Genomic DNA, 17,677 nt, shown 5'->3' on the forward strand with positions numbered 1-17,677 from the left:
GGTCTTCAAAGATACTTTGGGTCTTTATCATCAATGCCAACTGTTGGCACTGAAACACAAGAAAAGATTTTGGGGCATATACAACAATGTGAGAAAATGTGTTCTCCACACTGAAGAACGTATTCAGTGAACAGAGACTCTGAACACAGAGCATGTTACATCAGTGAAAAACCCAACTTGTTCTGCTGACATTTGAGAGGGACCTGACAAGTACGTTTTTCCAGGAAGGATAATGGAATCAGAAACTTTTCACCAGGTTCAACACAACATGAATGAGGCTGCAACTCTTCTAAATGGTAAGCTACAACCTTTATGGCCCTGGCCGCCGTGCCAGAATTCCTCATGTGTCGGTAAACCTACTGGTTGTTTGGCTCATTTTTGGATGTAATGTATAGTTTAGGCCTTTGCGTTTTACTGCAATGCATCTTTTAGATTTATCTGTGATGTCATTACTTGCTTTTGCCGGTCTAATTGATATATATACAGCTTGGTGTTATTTGATGGGTATAGGGACAAAGCCCAATGTAGCCTAGTTGGTTGTGCTCTGAGGTGAGCCTTGTCCTGGCGGTCCACATTGTTGGTGCTGAAATCCGCAGAGCATCTAAAGTTATCCTTTCATCAAGCTGACTGGCGGTAGCCTTCTGTCCATGGTCCTGAATCGATGGTTACGGTGTGTGTTGTTTTAATGAGCGCATCATGGGCTACCAGTCTTCATGGGCCTTCTCTTCAACATCACATGCTTTCAGTTGTATGCAGTTGTGCATATGGCTGCCTTTCAGATAGGCCTACATTTTTGTACATTTTGTATGTCACAGTAGTAGGACAAATATCGTGTGTAGCCTACTTAAAGAAGTTCATTCTGTTATCATCTATTTGCATTACACAGTCTTTGTGTGATAAGCTACTGTAAAACGAATGTCAATACTATGAAAACGACTCATAGCCTACTTTTTTTGCCACGTCCCTAATCTCTTGCTATAGCATGTGTGTTTGTGTGAAACTCTCCCACACAGAAAATATTGCGCACCTGGAGAAGTGGCGACTTGGTTATGCTCATTGCAAAGTGTCACAAATTCGAGAGCAATGTAGCTTATAATTGTAATTATAGAAGTTTAAGCTATGAAACCTGTAAGAATCTTTGATAGGGGTGCTCATTCTGTCGAGCTGATCTGTGCATGTTGGTAGGCACTAATTGTGTGTAGGCGTACGGCAGCTATGACTGCTATGGCTGTATATTTTTCTTGTGTTAGATACACTTGTATGTCGTAGTGGGACGCATATCTTTCTTGCGTTATTCTACAAAACAGCGGTTGTTGACATGAATGGCTGCATTTCAGATACATTTTTGTATATTTGAACAGTAGTGCGACCAATCTACCCTGTTTTATTAGGGATCTAAAGCAATACTAGTTGTCCCCCGATGGGTTTAAAATTCTCCCTCATGTCACACCCTAATCTGTTTCACCTGTCTTTGTGCTTATCCCCCCACCCCTCCAGGTGTTGCCCATCTTCCCCATTATCCCCAGTGCATTTATACCTGTATTCTCTGTGTCTGTTGCCAGTTCATTTTATTTTGTGAAACCTACCAGCGGTTTTCCCCTTGCTCCGTCTGTCCTAGTTCTTGTTTTCTAGTTTTTCCCGGTTTTGACCATTCTGCCTGCCCTGACCCTGACCCTGAGACTGCCTGCCGTTCTGGACCTTTTGTATCTTATCTGGATTACTGACCTCTGTCTGCCTTTGACCTGTTGTTTTTCCTGCCCCTGTACTAGTAATACACTTTTGTTACTTCGACACTGTCTGCATCTGGGTCTTACCTGAAACGTGATATCTCAGGCATGTCATCCTGGAGCCGGGCCTGTATCTGCGACACCATTTTTTGTTGTTGTAAAGGACAAATTACAGAGAACGAACTACGGTTGGCAATTCATTCCTTTCAGACTGGGAAAACTCCTGGCCTTGGTGGCATTCCAATAGACATACACTACATGACCAAAAGTATGTGGGCACCTTCTCATCGAACATCTCATTCCAAATCATGGGCATTAGTATGGACTTGGTCCCCGTTTTGCTGCTATAACAGCCTCCACTCTTCTGGGAAGGCTTTCCACTAGATGTTGGAACATTGCTGCAGGGACTTGTTTCCATTCAACCACAAGCATTAGTGAGGTTGGGCACTGATGTTGGGCAATTAGGCCTGGCCCACAGTCGGCGTTCTAATTCATCCCAAAGGTGTTCAATGGGGTTGAGGTCAGGGCTCTGTGCAGGCCATTCAAATTATTCCACACCAATCTTGACAAACCATTTCTGTATGAACCTCACTTTGTTCACGGGGGCTTTGTCATGCTGAAACAGGAAAGGGACTTCTCCAAACTGTTGCCACAAAGTTGGAAGCACACAATGTATTGTATGCTGTAGAGTTAACATTTCCCTTTAGTGGAACTAAGGGGCCTAGCCTGAACCGTGAAAAACAGCCACACACCATTATTCCTCCTCCACCAAACTTTACAGTTGGCACTATGCATTGGGGCAGGTAGCGTTCTCCTCACATCTGCCAAACCCAGATTCCTCTGTTGGACTACCAGATGGTGAAGCATGATTCATCACTCCAGAGAAGGCATTTCCACTCCCGCAGAGTCCAGTAGCAGCTTGCTTTACCCCACTCTAGCTGACGCTTGGCATTGCACATTGTTGATCTTAGGCTTGTGTGTTGCTGCTAAGCCATGGAAACCCCTTTCATTTAAGCTCCCGACAAACAGTTATTGTGCTGACGTTGTTTCCAGAGGCAGTTTGGAAGTCGGTAGTGAGTGTTGCAAACGAGGACAAACTATTTTTACGGGCTACGCATGTCAGCACTTGGCGCTACCGTTCTATGAGCTTGTGGCCTACCACTTCGCGGCTGAGTCATTGTTGCTCCTAGATGTTTTCCCTTCACAATATTAGCACTTACAGTTCACGGGGCAGTTCTAGCAGGGCAGAAATTTGACGAACTTACTTGTTGGAAAGGCATCCTATAACAGTGCCACAATTGAAAGTCACTGAACTCTTCAGTAAGGCAATTCTAGTTCCAATGTTTGTCTATGGAGATTGCATGGAGGTGTGCTCGATTTTATACACCTGTCAGCAACGGGTTTGGCTGAAAAGCCAAATCCACTCATTTGAAGGAGTGTCATCATACTTTTGTGTACATACTGTATAGTGTGTATCAAATATTTTATGAATTACTGAAAGATGTTTTAAATATTCATATACTTTATCATATGGTAAACTGTCTGACACACAAAAAGAGGCACTGATTTATCTCTTACTGAAGTAGGAGCCTAGGGACAGACCCAATCTCCCCAAAATTGGAGGCCCCTCACACTTCAATGTTGGAATTTAAAAAATATTGGCAAAATGTATAGCTCATAGAATTAAAAATGTCTTACATGATGTTATTCTTCCCTGATCAGACAGGATTTTTAAAAGGAAGATGTATTGGAGATAGAATTAGACAATTTCTTTGAAATAGTTGAAAACTGTGAGAATTCAGGGAAACCAGGAATAATCTTTATAGCAGATTTTTTTGAAGCCTTCAATAAAGTACAGCTAGAATTTATTTATAAGTGCCTGGATTATTTCAATTTTGGAGAATCTCTCATAAAATGGATAAAAATAATGTATAACGTCATGTATAACTTATGTAAAATAATAAATAATGGTTATTTCTCTGAGAATTCTGAATTGTCTAGAGGTGTAAAACAAGGTTTCCCTCTATCACCATACTTGTTTGTTATGAACATTGAATGATTATCTATCAAAATCAGATCCAATAATACAATTAAAGGGATAGAAAATAATGGGTTAGAAACAAAGGTATCAATGTATGTTGATGATTCAAGTTTTCTCTTGAGTCCACAATCTTTAATCCTGAAGGGTCTCATTGAGGACCTGGATAATTTATCCAGTTTATCTGGATTAAAACCCAACTATGAAAATTGTCCTATATTACAGATTGGGTTTCTAAAAGACACAAACTTTAAATTGCTATTTGATCTCCCGATTAATTGGCAGATTGATGTGCTTGGTATCCCGGAAATGTTTAATGATCTTGCAGCAATCAATTTTGATAGAAAACTTAGCAAAATAGATAGGATCTTGAAAGCATGGAAAGGGAGACACCTGTCCATCTATGATAAAATTACCCTGATTAATTCTCTAGTGATATCGCAGTTTACATATCTATTCATGGCTCTACTGACTCCAGGATAATCTGTTTTCAAGTCATTCATTTTATTTGGAATGGCAAACCAGAATAATTAAACAGGTGTATTTATATAAAGCATATGAGTTTGGAGGGCTAAAACTATTAAATATAAAGACATTAAACCTCTCTCTTAAAGCCTCTATTATACCGAAACTGTATCTAAATCCAGTTTTTCCAGTAGTCTACTAAGAGAGGCACATCTGATGTTTTAAAGGTGTCTCTTTGCTGTTTTAACAGATTAAACAACCAGTTTCCGGTGGATTGACAACGGAATCCCGTGTAAAATATCCTCCTTTTTAAACAAAGCCATACAGAATTGGTTTCAATTCTAATTTTATCCTCCAGAAGAGGCAGAACATGTATTACGGCAAATAATGTGGCTATACTCCAATGTACTGATAGAGGATAAACCAATTTTCTTGAAGAGAATGTATAAGGAAGGTAAGTATTATGTTCATGAATGACATTGTAAAATTATGTCACTCAAGTAATTCATCAATGTGTATGGAGATGTATGCTCAATATAAAATTATATCCAACTCATCACTGCACTGCCACAAAAATGGAAGAGGCAATTGCTTAAAAGAGAAAGGAATGAATTAGTTTGTCTGCCGCCAATTAAAAATGATAAATGGCTTAAAATGACCAATGTAAATCGTAAAATATATCAGTTTTACTTACGGTCAAGAGGGTTGACAACTATGCTGCACAAAATTCAAGATTGCTGGGAACAGATTTTTAAGTTACCACAGCATCGGGTTTATGAACTGATACACAAAACTCATCAATCCGTTCTTTTCAATTTAAGCTATGATGTAAAATTCTCGCTTCAAAAAGAATGCTCACTATGTGGCATTGAACAGTTAGCCCTGTGCAGGCTTTGCCACATAGAAACAGAATCAATATAGCATCTCTGTCTATCAGTGGCTGGGTTTTGGAGTCAGGTCCAGGAATGGTTATTATGTCATAGTATCAGGGCGCTGTTGGACCTGCAAACGGTATTGTTGGGGGATTTGAAGGACCACAATCTTTGAATAGAAAATACCAATGTGCTCTTGGGTAAAATGTTTATTTTGGGGTCAATTTCAGCAGAAATGTTGCAGATGGGGAGGTTCAAGTCCCTATTGAGACACCAAGGAAGAATGGAGGGATGTATTGCAAGAGGAAATAGTAGAATGATGATTTACTGGGAAAGATGGGTGGATCTGTGGCTGTCTGAAGGTGGAATTAATGAGTTTTGGGTTAAATACATGCACATGCACACAAATGCACAGTATAAAGGTTTGAGGCCCTCCAATCAGGGGTTGGGAAATGATTACTGTATGTTTTGTGATGAGTTATTTATGTTTTCTGTTTTGGTTTCATGCTGTGAGCGGTGAGTGTGCTCGCTTCCATGCCCTCCCGGGCGTCGGGCGGGGCTTGGTCCTTCCCTCCCTTGGAAAATCCCTTTGGGCTGGGGGAGGGGGCAACACCCTGCCGAGGTCTCTGGGCAGGTGTGGGCGAGCGCACCCACTGACCAGAGCACCCACTGATGGGGGCAGCCATTCGTCTTGTCTCGGTATTGTGTTGTGTATATATACAGTATAATAAACAATGCGTTGTTCAGTGATATTCAAGACATGTCCTGTAATAAAAGCCCACACAACAATTCTAGAAACACGTAGAAACATCTTGTTTTTCAATATTCCTCAACAATCTATAAATGTTAGAGTGCTAACAACGATGTAGGTGTTGATTTGTATGGAAGCTAACACAGAGGCTGATTGCCACAATGACAGACAGTTGTATCATCCTGAGGTTTTAGAGTAGTCAACTCAGAATTGTTGAATACACAACTTAGTCTGTATGTTTTGGCAGAGGCTGGAGCACAGCAACCTTAAAAGTGACCTTTTGAGACTCAGCAGGGTGAACAATGAGCTTTTCACAGGCATATGTATCACACTTTTGGGAAAAGCTGTAACTTGTCTTATTTATGTTACAACAGGATGAGGCATTACATTTAGGAAGGCAATGTCTTCCCTCCAATACCACCATCATAAATTTGATTCATGCAAGTGGTTATTTGTCTTTCATGCAGTGGTGTCCTTGTGCTGCTGTCCTTGTAGGTAGTATGGAATCTTTTTACCTCCCAATTGACCTGACTCAAAGGTTTTCTTTTTCTAGTTTTGACATTTATACTGGTATTCATCTTCATATTCCATTGAGAATGGTGATACATTTACGTAAATATTGTGAAGATTATTCAGGCTCAGTTGACACAGGGCTTGTTTGTTTGTGAGGTCAGGGGTATCTCCTTTACCTTGCTGCTGTTTTTGATCCATATATCAATAGGAAGCTGGAGCACGAAGGGATTTGACATCTATTTTCTCCCCAGGTTGCTGGCTGAATTCTGTTGAGTTTTCTGCCTAACTGTCTGTGCAGCCTTTACTGTACGCCGGTCATCCCAATCATAGGTGGGCTGTGGATCAGAGTGGGGGACTATTCTCCAGTAAGCACCTGTGTTTTGCTGATGTATGAGGTGATAAAAAGTCAACACTGACTGGCTGAGGGATTGGACCTGGTGCATTATTACTAATGGCATTAGGGACATACAGGTTTCAGATCTTAATTTGACCCACAGCAAAATCATCCTGCAGCAACAGGATTTCAACATTTAGTCCATCATTTTGCTTGATCATTGTAAGGCTATTAGCAGGCTACTTGAAAAGTGCAAAATAGTTCATATGACCGTGTGTTAGTGTGGGTTTTCAGTGAATTTATGTAAATCATGAGGTTCATTTGCATTTCCTGAGGTTCTGGAAAATTCTCATCAACTAAAGAGTGATAAAATTACGATCCTACACCTGTAATGGAATATTCCGTAGCTGACTGTTGAATGATGTGTTGTCTCATGATGTGTTGCATATGATATGATTGAAGGAACAGACAGGGATTATCTGGGAACACAAACAGGGATGAGAAGCTTGAGTAGTGGCCACTGGCCAGTCTCACATACTGACCAGCTGTCAGAGATTCACAGTGGGAAAATGAATGAATGTAATGTGTCTTTCTGTAGAGAAGGTGCAAAGATTTTACGCTCCCCTGGCCCTGTTAAAATCAGAATAGGCTCTTTGCATGTAGCTCACTCCTCTCCCTTCTCATGTGTTTTAAGGGGAAAGATGTGTTTTTTTTTGGTAAGATGAATATTATTCCCAGAGTTCTACTGAAGGAGAATTACCCCTCAAAGCTAGTAATCTTTCCCTGAGGTTTTCCCAGCTTGCTGACTGACACCCTGCCAGACATTTGGAGCTAATTCTCCACCTATTGAGATGGAAAATTGGGGAAGGGGATCGTAACTCACAGGCAGAGAAGTGAGAAGGGAGTGTGAGTGCAAACAATGTGGGGAATCAAGTTGGTGGAAAACATAATAACTCATCATGTTAGCTGTGTGGAATGAGAGAAATGGTGTGAAAACAGGAGAGAGGACAACCAGAGATAGGACATGACTGATGACTGGATGTGATGTGAGCTTGTTGCTCCAGAAGGGCAAACCAAGCTGATTGATTGGCTAGTGTTTCACAGGGGCCCCCGGCCCATTTGCCTATGCTTCTTTTCTGGAGTGAGAGACTTTTCCAAAGTGACAGAAAGATAATGACAGAGTGCTGAAGTTGATGAGTCCGCTAGTGAGAGAACAAACACCCCCTCCCAAAAGAGGAAGATTCAGACTAAGAGGAAGAGATCAGCATAATCCCCTAATGTTGGTATTTATATGATTTAGATCAGACAAAATGTGTATAATCTGAATGCTTCCATTTTAACACTCTCCTACTCCATAGCGGCCCCTTAGTTAATACGATGCAGGGAGTCACATGCAATATCACACCAAAGGGCTCTGACCTAAAATGATCCTATCATACAATATGCTCTGCATTATAAAGTTTTAAAAAACACCACCTGATATTTCAGCATGTGACCAATACACATTAATAGGTACACACTAACCCACTCATATGCACTTGCAGGTCATGTTGAGAATACGATTTCGTACAATTTACAGACTACTGACTGTCCATGACTTAGAGCTCTGAAATAGCTCTCCCCACTGGGAATAGACTACAATGCAACATCTATTCCACATTGTTTTAACGTCATTTCATTAAACGGACATGGAAACAATGTTGATTCAACCAGTGTGTGCCCAGTGGGAAGAAAAATAAATTTAAAAAAAAGTGAGTCTTTACTTTGTATTTATTGACCCCATGTCGCTCCTCTGTATGCTCTCCTGGGAATGCTTTCTATCTGATTTATGGAGGTGTAGCATTACAAAGTGTATTAAAATGTATTCCAGGACCCCATACATTGACATCAAATGGTTTTTCCTTGCTGACATTTCTCCCCCACCTTTTATTCCTGTAGAATAATTATTCATAAAGGTCCTAGAAAAGTATTTACCCTGGAATAGTGGTGACATGAAAGAAATCTGAAAGTCGTAGTGGTTTGGGTATGTTAGAGTAGTTCAAATCTGATCTGATGTCCCAAATCTCTCCTGATTAGTGTATGGCAGTTCTTTTAGAGTGGGCTGCAGCGTGCCAGTTCTGCCTCAGCTGGCCACGGAAACATTGCTTCACTGTTGGAAACACCATGGCTTTTCTTCATTTAGTTAAGTGGGATTTGCTGTTTCCAAAACGATTGTCCTACATCCATCAGGTGGGTTATTGATAGATTGAAAACAAAGCAGGTGACCCTCTTTTACATTGCAGATTAATCACATAAATGCACTGAGGAAAATATAACATTTCCTCATACTAATGTATTTATTTCAATCTTTTTTTTCAGGGGACGTGGTTGTTGGCTGGACAGTTGGCAGATAGCAGGGCTTTTTTAAAGGAGGAGACCTATTCATGAGTTGCTTCCACATTGCACTCTGTCTCTCACTGTGTTCCTTTGAACCTGCTTCAAACAATAGCCAGTGCGGACTGCCGACTACAGTGTGAGCTTTGATCCATGCCAGCCATGTGGATGGCATATGCCAGGGATGGTCAAAAATCTGAACTCATCATGAGGGGCTGCAGTTCAGCGTGGGTCTGCGTACAACTGCTGATAGACAACATTTGAAATTCCACCATGTGTATTCTACTATTCTAACTCGCACCAATAGCTTGAGACCCCGACTGAGTAAGAAAAACATAATTATTATTACTATATGTCCATTCATCCGAGGACCTTCAAAAAAGCTCTGTTAACTACCAACTGTGCCCATCCCAGGCATATGCTAACATTATGACGTAAAGAAGCTGAGTGGACGTTTCCACAAGGGGACCAGTAGCTCCTGGTCATTTCCCCACACTAAGGCTTTGATCTGAGGGGTGGTGGTGGTGGGGGTACAGTCTGAGGCAAAGGGGAGAATGGAAACATTTCAGAGGCAAGCAGTGTTGTTGACAGTAACCACATGAAAAGAGGCTTTGTAGATGGACACCTACCCTCAGCCATTAAAGAATAACAGTAAATCCTCCTCCAGACGAGATGTGGTGAATCATGGTCACTCTCTGGCTGATCACAACTAGGTTTATTTTCCTCCATTGAGTGGACTTTACTAACCCCAATCCTCTCCAGTCTGCCATCCTGCAATGGCCTGTCACTTGTTTAAAGAGCCTATAATCGAAGTCAGCCATTCATGAGCCATCATACCCATACTCACCGCAACCAAAATTAAACACTTTCCAAGCATTTAAGTAAAGAATAAATAGTACTGCCTTGCTATTGTTATGTGACTGTGCTTTTTCCTTTGAAAGAAAAACACATTGACTAATCCTCCTCCTTGTTCGTGTATGAAAAGGTTATTTGAACAAATACGTTGAACAAGACATTTTGATTACAGACCCATCAAAGCTCCGTATGTGGGTGGCCATGGGTCGCTTGAAAGCATCACACTTACAGTATTTGTACTCTCTGACCCTGCACGGAGGTAACACATGTAAGAGCAGCAGCAGCAGCAGGGAGGTCGGCCTGACATCTTTATCATAATAGCCCTAAATACCCCCATTAGAGCAGCGACCCAGTATCTTCAATAACACTAGTCATCTCTGGTTGCACCGCTGCATCTAATTGCCTGCCCCTTTATTTTGAAAGATTGCCTGGCTTGAACACGGCTCCCCCGGCTGGCCCTCTCCATTCCCTGCCCAGCAAAGCATATCGTCATCACAGCCTGCACAGAGCCCCTGCCTCCATGGTCCTGGATAATTAACTGTGTAGCTTAACAGCTTAATGGAAACAGAAATTGGTGAGGTGCGGTATAGTTACTCAGGCAGGACTCTTTAGAGTGGTGCTGGGAGCTGGACTGGGGTCGTCCCACTCTCTGCTCTGGCCTGACTGAGTGGGGAGAGTGATACAATGATAGGGAGTAGAATGGCAAGCAGAGAGAGAGCTTTTATGGGGGATTGGTTCCGTATGATAATGAGCCCCATATGCTGATAGTGGAGGAGTTTTGCTGAATTCTCCCAGATCTCCATTCTCCCAGTGATGGGCTCGCATTCCCATCAGCTGTCCCCAATGTCCTCATCTTCAAAGGGCTCCTCCATCCTTACATCTGCATGGGATTTACACTCCAGGCTATACACAGCCATGTCGGTGCCTGAGTGGGACGGGACACCCAAACAAACACAACAACAACAAACTACTGCCTGTGTTATGGATATGCTGTGTTTGACATTTAAGTATTTTAGTGTTTTGCATGATGCATATGCTCCTCTGTTTAATTAGAGCAGTGCAGGATGGGAGGTATTGTTTTTGTGTCTTTGTGTTGTGTACCATGGAGGGAGGCATCAAGGACAATTGCATTAATGAACACCTGGAGGAGAGAGAACAGCTTGTGTGTCTCCTGGTTAGGGTGACCTCCAGCAGGGCACAGACTCCTTCACTGAGCCAGATGACGTGACTGATGGAGGGGGAGAGTGTTGTCAGATCTGGGGCACTCCCAGGAGCTGCAGTTTGTCTCCGCTGACAACAGCTAGCACCCACCAAAGGGCCCTGCATCCCATCCAACACAGCAGCTCTAGTGGGGAAAGAGGATGTGCACTCCTGTCCTGTCCTGTCCTGTCCTATTCTCCTGCTCTCTCGGTTTCTTCTTTCCTTTCCTCTGCTCTTTTCTTCCCCCTCTCAAAAATGGCAAAGCAATCAGTCCAACTCTGAGGGATGTAAGGTACGTACAGACATGGAAATATGTGAGTTGTGTGTGTAACAAAATGGTTGCGTCTGTGATGAGTTTTGTTCAGATAGTGTCCAATACTTAGATACGTACGATCATTATCGTGTTTTGTCAATTGAACTTGAATCATATATGGTTGTTTTGTGAATGGCAGAGGAACAAATAGAGAAATATAAAGAGAGATGTCCTCTGTGACATATGGATTCAACAGGAAGCACATGGACCCACTGAGACTAGATGGAGTTGGATTTTGGCCAAGTCTGGCATGCTTGGAATCTATGTCTATGATCCACAACAACAATGGAGTGATGCAATGGACGAAGGAGTTGTGCCACTGGAGGGCAGACCTGTAATAACGGGGGACTCTGTGTTGTTCTGTGCTCTTTGTCCTTTTAGTATTCCTGTCCCCAAATATGGTCAAGTTATCTCACTTTGCCTGTGGCCCACATATCCGTACAGAATATTACTTTTAAATACAAAAGCTTCAGAGAATACTTTAACATCAACAGAAGAATTTATCAAAAGTCTGGAACCTCAGTCCAACTCTGAGTTCTGGACTGAATACAGCCCCATACAAGTAGTGTTTAGCCTGTTGATTTGAAATCTGGTACAATGGTCCTCTGTGGAGGCTCCAAGCACACAGGACTCATTACACTGGAACATTTCTGCTTTTGCTTTCTGCTGGAGAAAAACAAACATGCTTGGAAAAGTCATTGGAGCAGCATACCTAAGCATCCCTGTGATTTAAAAAAATATATATTCTGGTTTAGTTCGACCCATTTGGCCACAGCGAGCCAAACACAGTCTGGAATGGGGCAGGACGAATTAACTGTAGGTGTTGAGACTGAGACAAGTGTTCTGCATTGAATTATGCTGAGCTTCCAAGTAAGCCCCAAGTTCTCCTGACAATCTTGTGGAGGCACAGCCAGACATTCACCTCAAACTATCTGCTGGTAACCATGAAGTTGTTTGAATTAGACATGCCTTGAGTTTAGAGGCTTTGCATATTGTGAAAATGATTTCCAAGGAGATAAGACGATTACTATGTGGGCGGAAGATGTCTTTCATTCTGCAATACATGTCTTTCTTCTCCTTCGTGTACTCTGATTGAATGTTAATGTAAACATACGGGGGGGAATCGTTGCTGAACGTCCCCCTGTCCATGTCCCTGCTCAAGGCCCCCAGCAGTGCCTGGTGGGACAGTTTTGCCACTGTTGCAGCTGCCATGTTTACCACCATCCACCTCAGGCTCTTTCCACTGAGAGAGAGAGGGAGAGGGAGAGGGAGAGGGAGAGGGAGAGGGAGAGGGAGAGGGAGAGGGAGAGGGAGAGGGAGAGGGAGAGGAGAAAGGTAGGGGAAGTGGGAGAGGGAGAGGAGGAAAAGGTAGGGGAAGTGGGAGAGGGAGAAAGGTAGGGGAAGAGGGAGAGGGAGGGAGAGAGGGAGAGGGAGGGAGAGAGGGAGAGGGAGGGAGGGAGAGAGGGAGAGAGAGAGAGAGCTGGCTGGCTGGCTGGCTGGGGTGCAGCAGTGGTAATCCCACCTGGATGTGGCATTTGTAACAAACAACCTACGGGCGTTGCTGTATGGCTGCCATCCTCCACCATCTCACTCTCTGTGTTCCCCCTGAAGCCCCTTCCCCACATAAGTCTCTTTACAAGCTCACTGAACAGCCCCCTGATTTGTCCATTGAGGATTAATGCCATATATGTTGTGGTTTCTGGTCTCACTCCATTGGTAACATGTGAGATGGGTGTTTTCACTGGAACGCCTCACAGTGCTGCAGCCCTGCTTCATGGTCTCGGTCTTTCCTCCCTCTCAGTCACAGGGAGTGCATGAGCAGTTCCAGATATTCAGGGAATTAAATGGCTCATTGCTGCCGTTTCTCATCACATGTTTTAGTGCCAAACGGCTGCGTTTCCATAGTGCTGGGCTGTGTTTACTGTGACGTGCTATGGCGGGGTCTCTTTGGTATGGAGGGTCTTAGTGTGCAGCAGTGGAGGGTATTTCAGTCCCCGTCTGGAGTTTTGGAGCTTATTTCTCTATCTCTCCTCATCTCTCCTCCCACCTGCTCTCATTGCTGTTCTGTTCCTTGGCTGGGCTGGGTGCCTGCCTGTGCTCCGGTGCTCCTGGCCCTCCTCTCAGACAGATGAGGGCTAATTGAAGGGGAAGGCTGCTCTCCGATGATCTGCTCTGACAGCAGTGTCTTGCCAGAGGTGGGTGTGCCACCCCATGCTGGGAGTTTTCACAGTGAAATAACAAAAAACACAGGCAGTCAGCCAAAGAAGCCAGATGAGTTTTGGAGAGGGAGGGGGAGGGAGGGAGGGAGGGAGGGAGGGGGAGGGAAAAGGGAGGGAGGGAGAAAACCCCTTCTGTCTGTCTTATTACTCTGGGAAGGAGAACTGTATCAGTGTTACGTGGCAGTCAAAGAGGCCCATGTACGTACCCATTCCATTAAAGGTTATAGTTCAACAAAACAGCATATTCCCTTCAAGGTGCGAGGAGCTTTAATCACAGGGATCTCCATCAGTCCCAAATATTTCCCATCCTGACAAGTTACCACTGCTGATGTAATAGGCCCTAAGCATATACAGTAGGTTAATCAGTATCATGAGCTCTTAGTCCCGGACGGGTGCAGCCTCTCTTTGGAGCTGGGTGCTGTTTGCTTGGCCCACATGCAGGCCCAGGCCCGGCTCGATGCCCGTGTCAGTGGTGTCAGGAAAGTGTGAATGGATGCACCCAGACAAGCTGGGACCCCTCAGCGGTGCCCCAGTGGACAGCTGTGATTACTGCTGACAATAATTGATGGTCCCCCCCGAATTAAAACATGAGAGCGCAGGAGATAGGGTGTCGGGTGGAATAGGCACCACCTTAAGATATAAGCTGGGGCCACAGCTGCTGTTGGGAGCAGAACTCCTGCCAAGCGCTGCATGCCTTCTGCCCCTCCAGTCAGAGGGGCTTTCACTCTCTCCTCTTTCTTCCCCTCTCCTCTCTTTCCTTTCCTTCTCCATGACTTGTTTTCCTTTGACCCCATTATCACTGATATTCTTCAGTGCTTCTGCATAGTCTCACCATCTACCAGTCATCCCTGTAGTGCTGTGTGTTTTGTGTTTGGTCCGGTTAAATGTGTGCTGTGAACAACATCTTTGGTTGCACCACACAGCAGCCCAGCTACCTGGTGTGAGGGCACACTCATGACATTTGGATCAATGTCTCAGTTGGTAGAAATATGCGGCTCAGGTTTTTGCTGACTGCAACAGCCACGGAGTTAGTGGAACAATGACTTATCCACCTAGACTAATCATGTGTCTTTATGATGATTACTTTCAGTGTTACCTTGTGCTGAGCTCCTCATCCAAATCCCAACCTGTGAACATTCGTGCCGCTGGTTTGAACAAGAATCGGCACCATTGTTTACATTGTCATCCCTTCTGGGTCTGCCTCACAGGGGAAATCATTTTAGTGGATTTGTACGTACAATACCATGTAAATGGTATAACCAGGAATGAAAACATCCCTTTGAAACAAGGTTCATTGTGTAGCCCACGGTGTAGCCTACAGCTTAAGAGGATTTGGAACGCATTTGACTATCATCTTAATAGAAAAGGGGACAGCGGAGTTCTAAAGATCTATTCAACTATTTGAAAAAAGATTATCTGTACTAGTACAATTTGCCGTTCAAACCACCATCTCAGTGTATCACTGGGGTTATATTACCTAGAAGCTTCAGTCCTCCCCTCTCATGGGTAATATTTAGTCCTTACGGACCTTGCAATAGAGGCACCGTTACTGTCTTCCGAGTCTGGGGGATTTCTTCTTCTTAATCTACTGTGATTACCCTTTGCCACTGGGTTGTGGTCATTAATCCCATCCCCTACAGTGACTGACAATAATCCCTGCACTGTGCGGGGGACAACATAGCCATTTGTCATTCTGTCATCTACTAGCTCTCACATGGGACAGTGCACTGTCCATTTATCTATGTGAGGAGGGAATCGGGATATGTTTCACTGCAAAAATTCAACAGTGTATAAATCACGTTCACAAGTTGTTATATTTAGAAAGCTGACAATGAATCATAATAATAGAGTGGAGTAAAACATGTGGGCAACGTAAGGTCATGGGCAACGTAAGGTCATGGGCAACGTAAGGTCATGGGCAACGTAAGGTCATGGGCAACGTAAGATCATGGGCAACGTAAGGTCATGGGCAACGTAAGGTCATGGTCATGGGCAACGTAAGGTCATGGGCAACGTCATGGGCAACGGGTCATGGGCAACGTAAGGTCATGGGGTCATGGGCAACGTAAGGTCATGGGCAACGTAAGGTCATGGGCAACGTAAGGTCATGGGCAACGTAAGGTCATGGGCAACGTAAGGTCATGGGCAACGTAAGGTCAAGGGCAACGTAAGGTCATGGGCAACGTAAGATCATGGGCAACGTAAGGTCATGGGCAACGTCAAGGGCAACGTAAGGTCATGGGCAAACGTAAGGTCATGGGCAACGTAAGGTCATGGGCAACGTAAGGTCATGGGCAACGTAAGGTCATGGGCAACGTAAGGTCATGGGCAACGTAAGGTCATGGGCAACGTAAGGTCATGGGCAACGTAAGGTCATGGGCAACGTAAGGTCATGGGCAACGTAAGGTCATGGGCAACGTAAGGTCATGGGCAACGTAAGGTCAAACAGTGCAGTATTTCCATGGTGCTTGTTCTCTGTGTCTCTTGATTGTTCGGTGTGTTGTTGCCCTCTGATGCCCTGTTTTCCTCCCATCAGGCCTCCCATCGCTCTCCTCTTTCTCTGCCACCTGCAGACACAACCAGGAATGCTGCTTGTTGATGAATACATTCGTATATTTTAAAGTGTACCCCCATTTCTGTGACTACTCTCCAGGGAACCATCTATTCTCCTAGACTCCTCTCTCTTAAGCTCCCTTCCAACCCAGTGGAGTCATTAGTCCCCCAGCAGTGTTGAACTCTTTAATCATCTGTGTGTGTTATATAAAAAGAGGACTATTCCTCTGTGAAACGCACATGGAGCCACCCACAGTTAGGGCTTTGCTTTGATGTACTTACTGTACACAGGCTTTTGGGTTGTGTCTTTACTATTACTCCTCTTGGGTTGATCTCAGTGGCAGTGTGAGAGAACTGCAGTCCTGGTGCTGTTGCAACAGAGAGAGCAGTGTCAGTGTTCCCAGATGTGGGCTTGTGTAGGCTTGCACCTTCTCACAGTGTACTGTAGGGCTGGTCCCTGATGCCCCTGATCTGGTCCACTGGTAATAATGGTTTGTCTACAGATCCATCCCCCAAAGTGTGCTCGTAGGGAGTTAATGTAAACCCCAGTATATCTCCCCTATCCGAATCTAGCGAGGATCCAATCACACAATAAATTAACATCCCTCAGATGATACCAATGTCTCCATGCACCTTATTTAACACCCCCCTCGTCATCTCTTTCCACATTAGTATTGTTGATAGTGAGCTCTACCCCCAACCGATGCATAAACTCATATATCCTTATTCAATCACCCAGCTCCTCAGCTCTACAGCGCATGCACATCACCACACACACACACACACACACACGCACACACGCACACACACTCCGCATCACTCGTCCACTGGAGGGAGGCAGGCGCCTGCTGCCATGGTATCAGGTTGCAGGTCTGTCAGACACAATGGTGAGGTGTGTCCTGTGGTGGGGCTTGAGCGGGCAGAACAATGGGTCCGCAGTGCAGGAGGAGAAGCAGAGGCCATGGAAGGACAATCTGTCAGCCTGGCTGGGGCATTGGGCTGGCTCCTGGCTCCTCTGGCTCCTCTGGCCTCAAACCCCTTATTCGTTCATACAATGGGAGGTGGGAGGTCAAGAGCATGGGAAATGGTGGGGAATTCCCAGCAGACTGTCATAAAACTGGGACTTCTATTTTAGTGATTGAAGTAATGTCATTGGGCTACACCCAATATATACATCACTGCAGGAAATGTGCAAAATGCAACCATTTTCTATGGGTTAGTCTGTAGCCATTGATAATTAATTAATTTGTGAGCCAGTGTGTCACGTTCGCTTGAATAAATATCGGACCAAGGCGCAGCGGATGTTGAGTTCCACATAATTTAATGATAAAGTGAAACTTAGCAAAGACAAAAACAAATAAACAATAAACTAACAATGAATCATGACTACTGAGGTGCTATGTGCACTAACTCAAAACAATATCCCATAAAACACAGGTGGAAAAAATGCTACTTAAATATGAT

The sequence above is a fragment of the Oncorhynchus tshawytscha genome, linkage group LG19 (assembly GCF_018296145.1).
Source record: "Oncorhynchus tshawytscha isolate Ot180627B linkage group LG19, Otsh_v2.0, whole genome shotgun sequence".
NCBI classification, from domain to species: domain Eukaryota; kingdom Metazoa; phylum Chordata; class Actinopteri; order Salmoniformes; family Salmonidae; genus Oncorhynchus; species Oncorhynchus tshawytscha.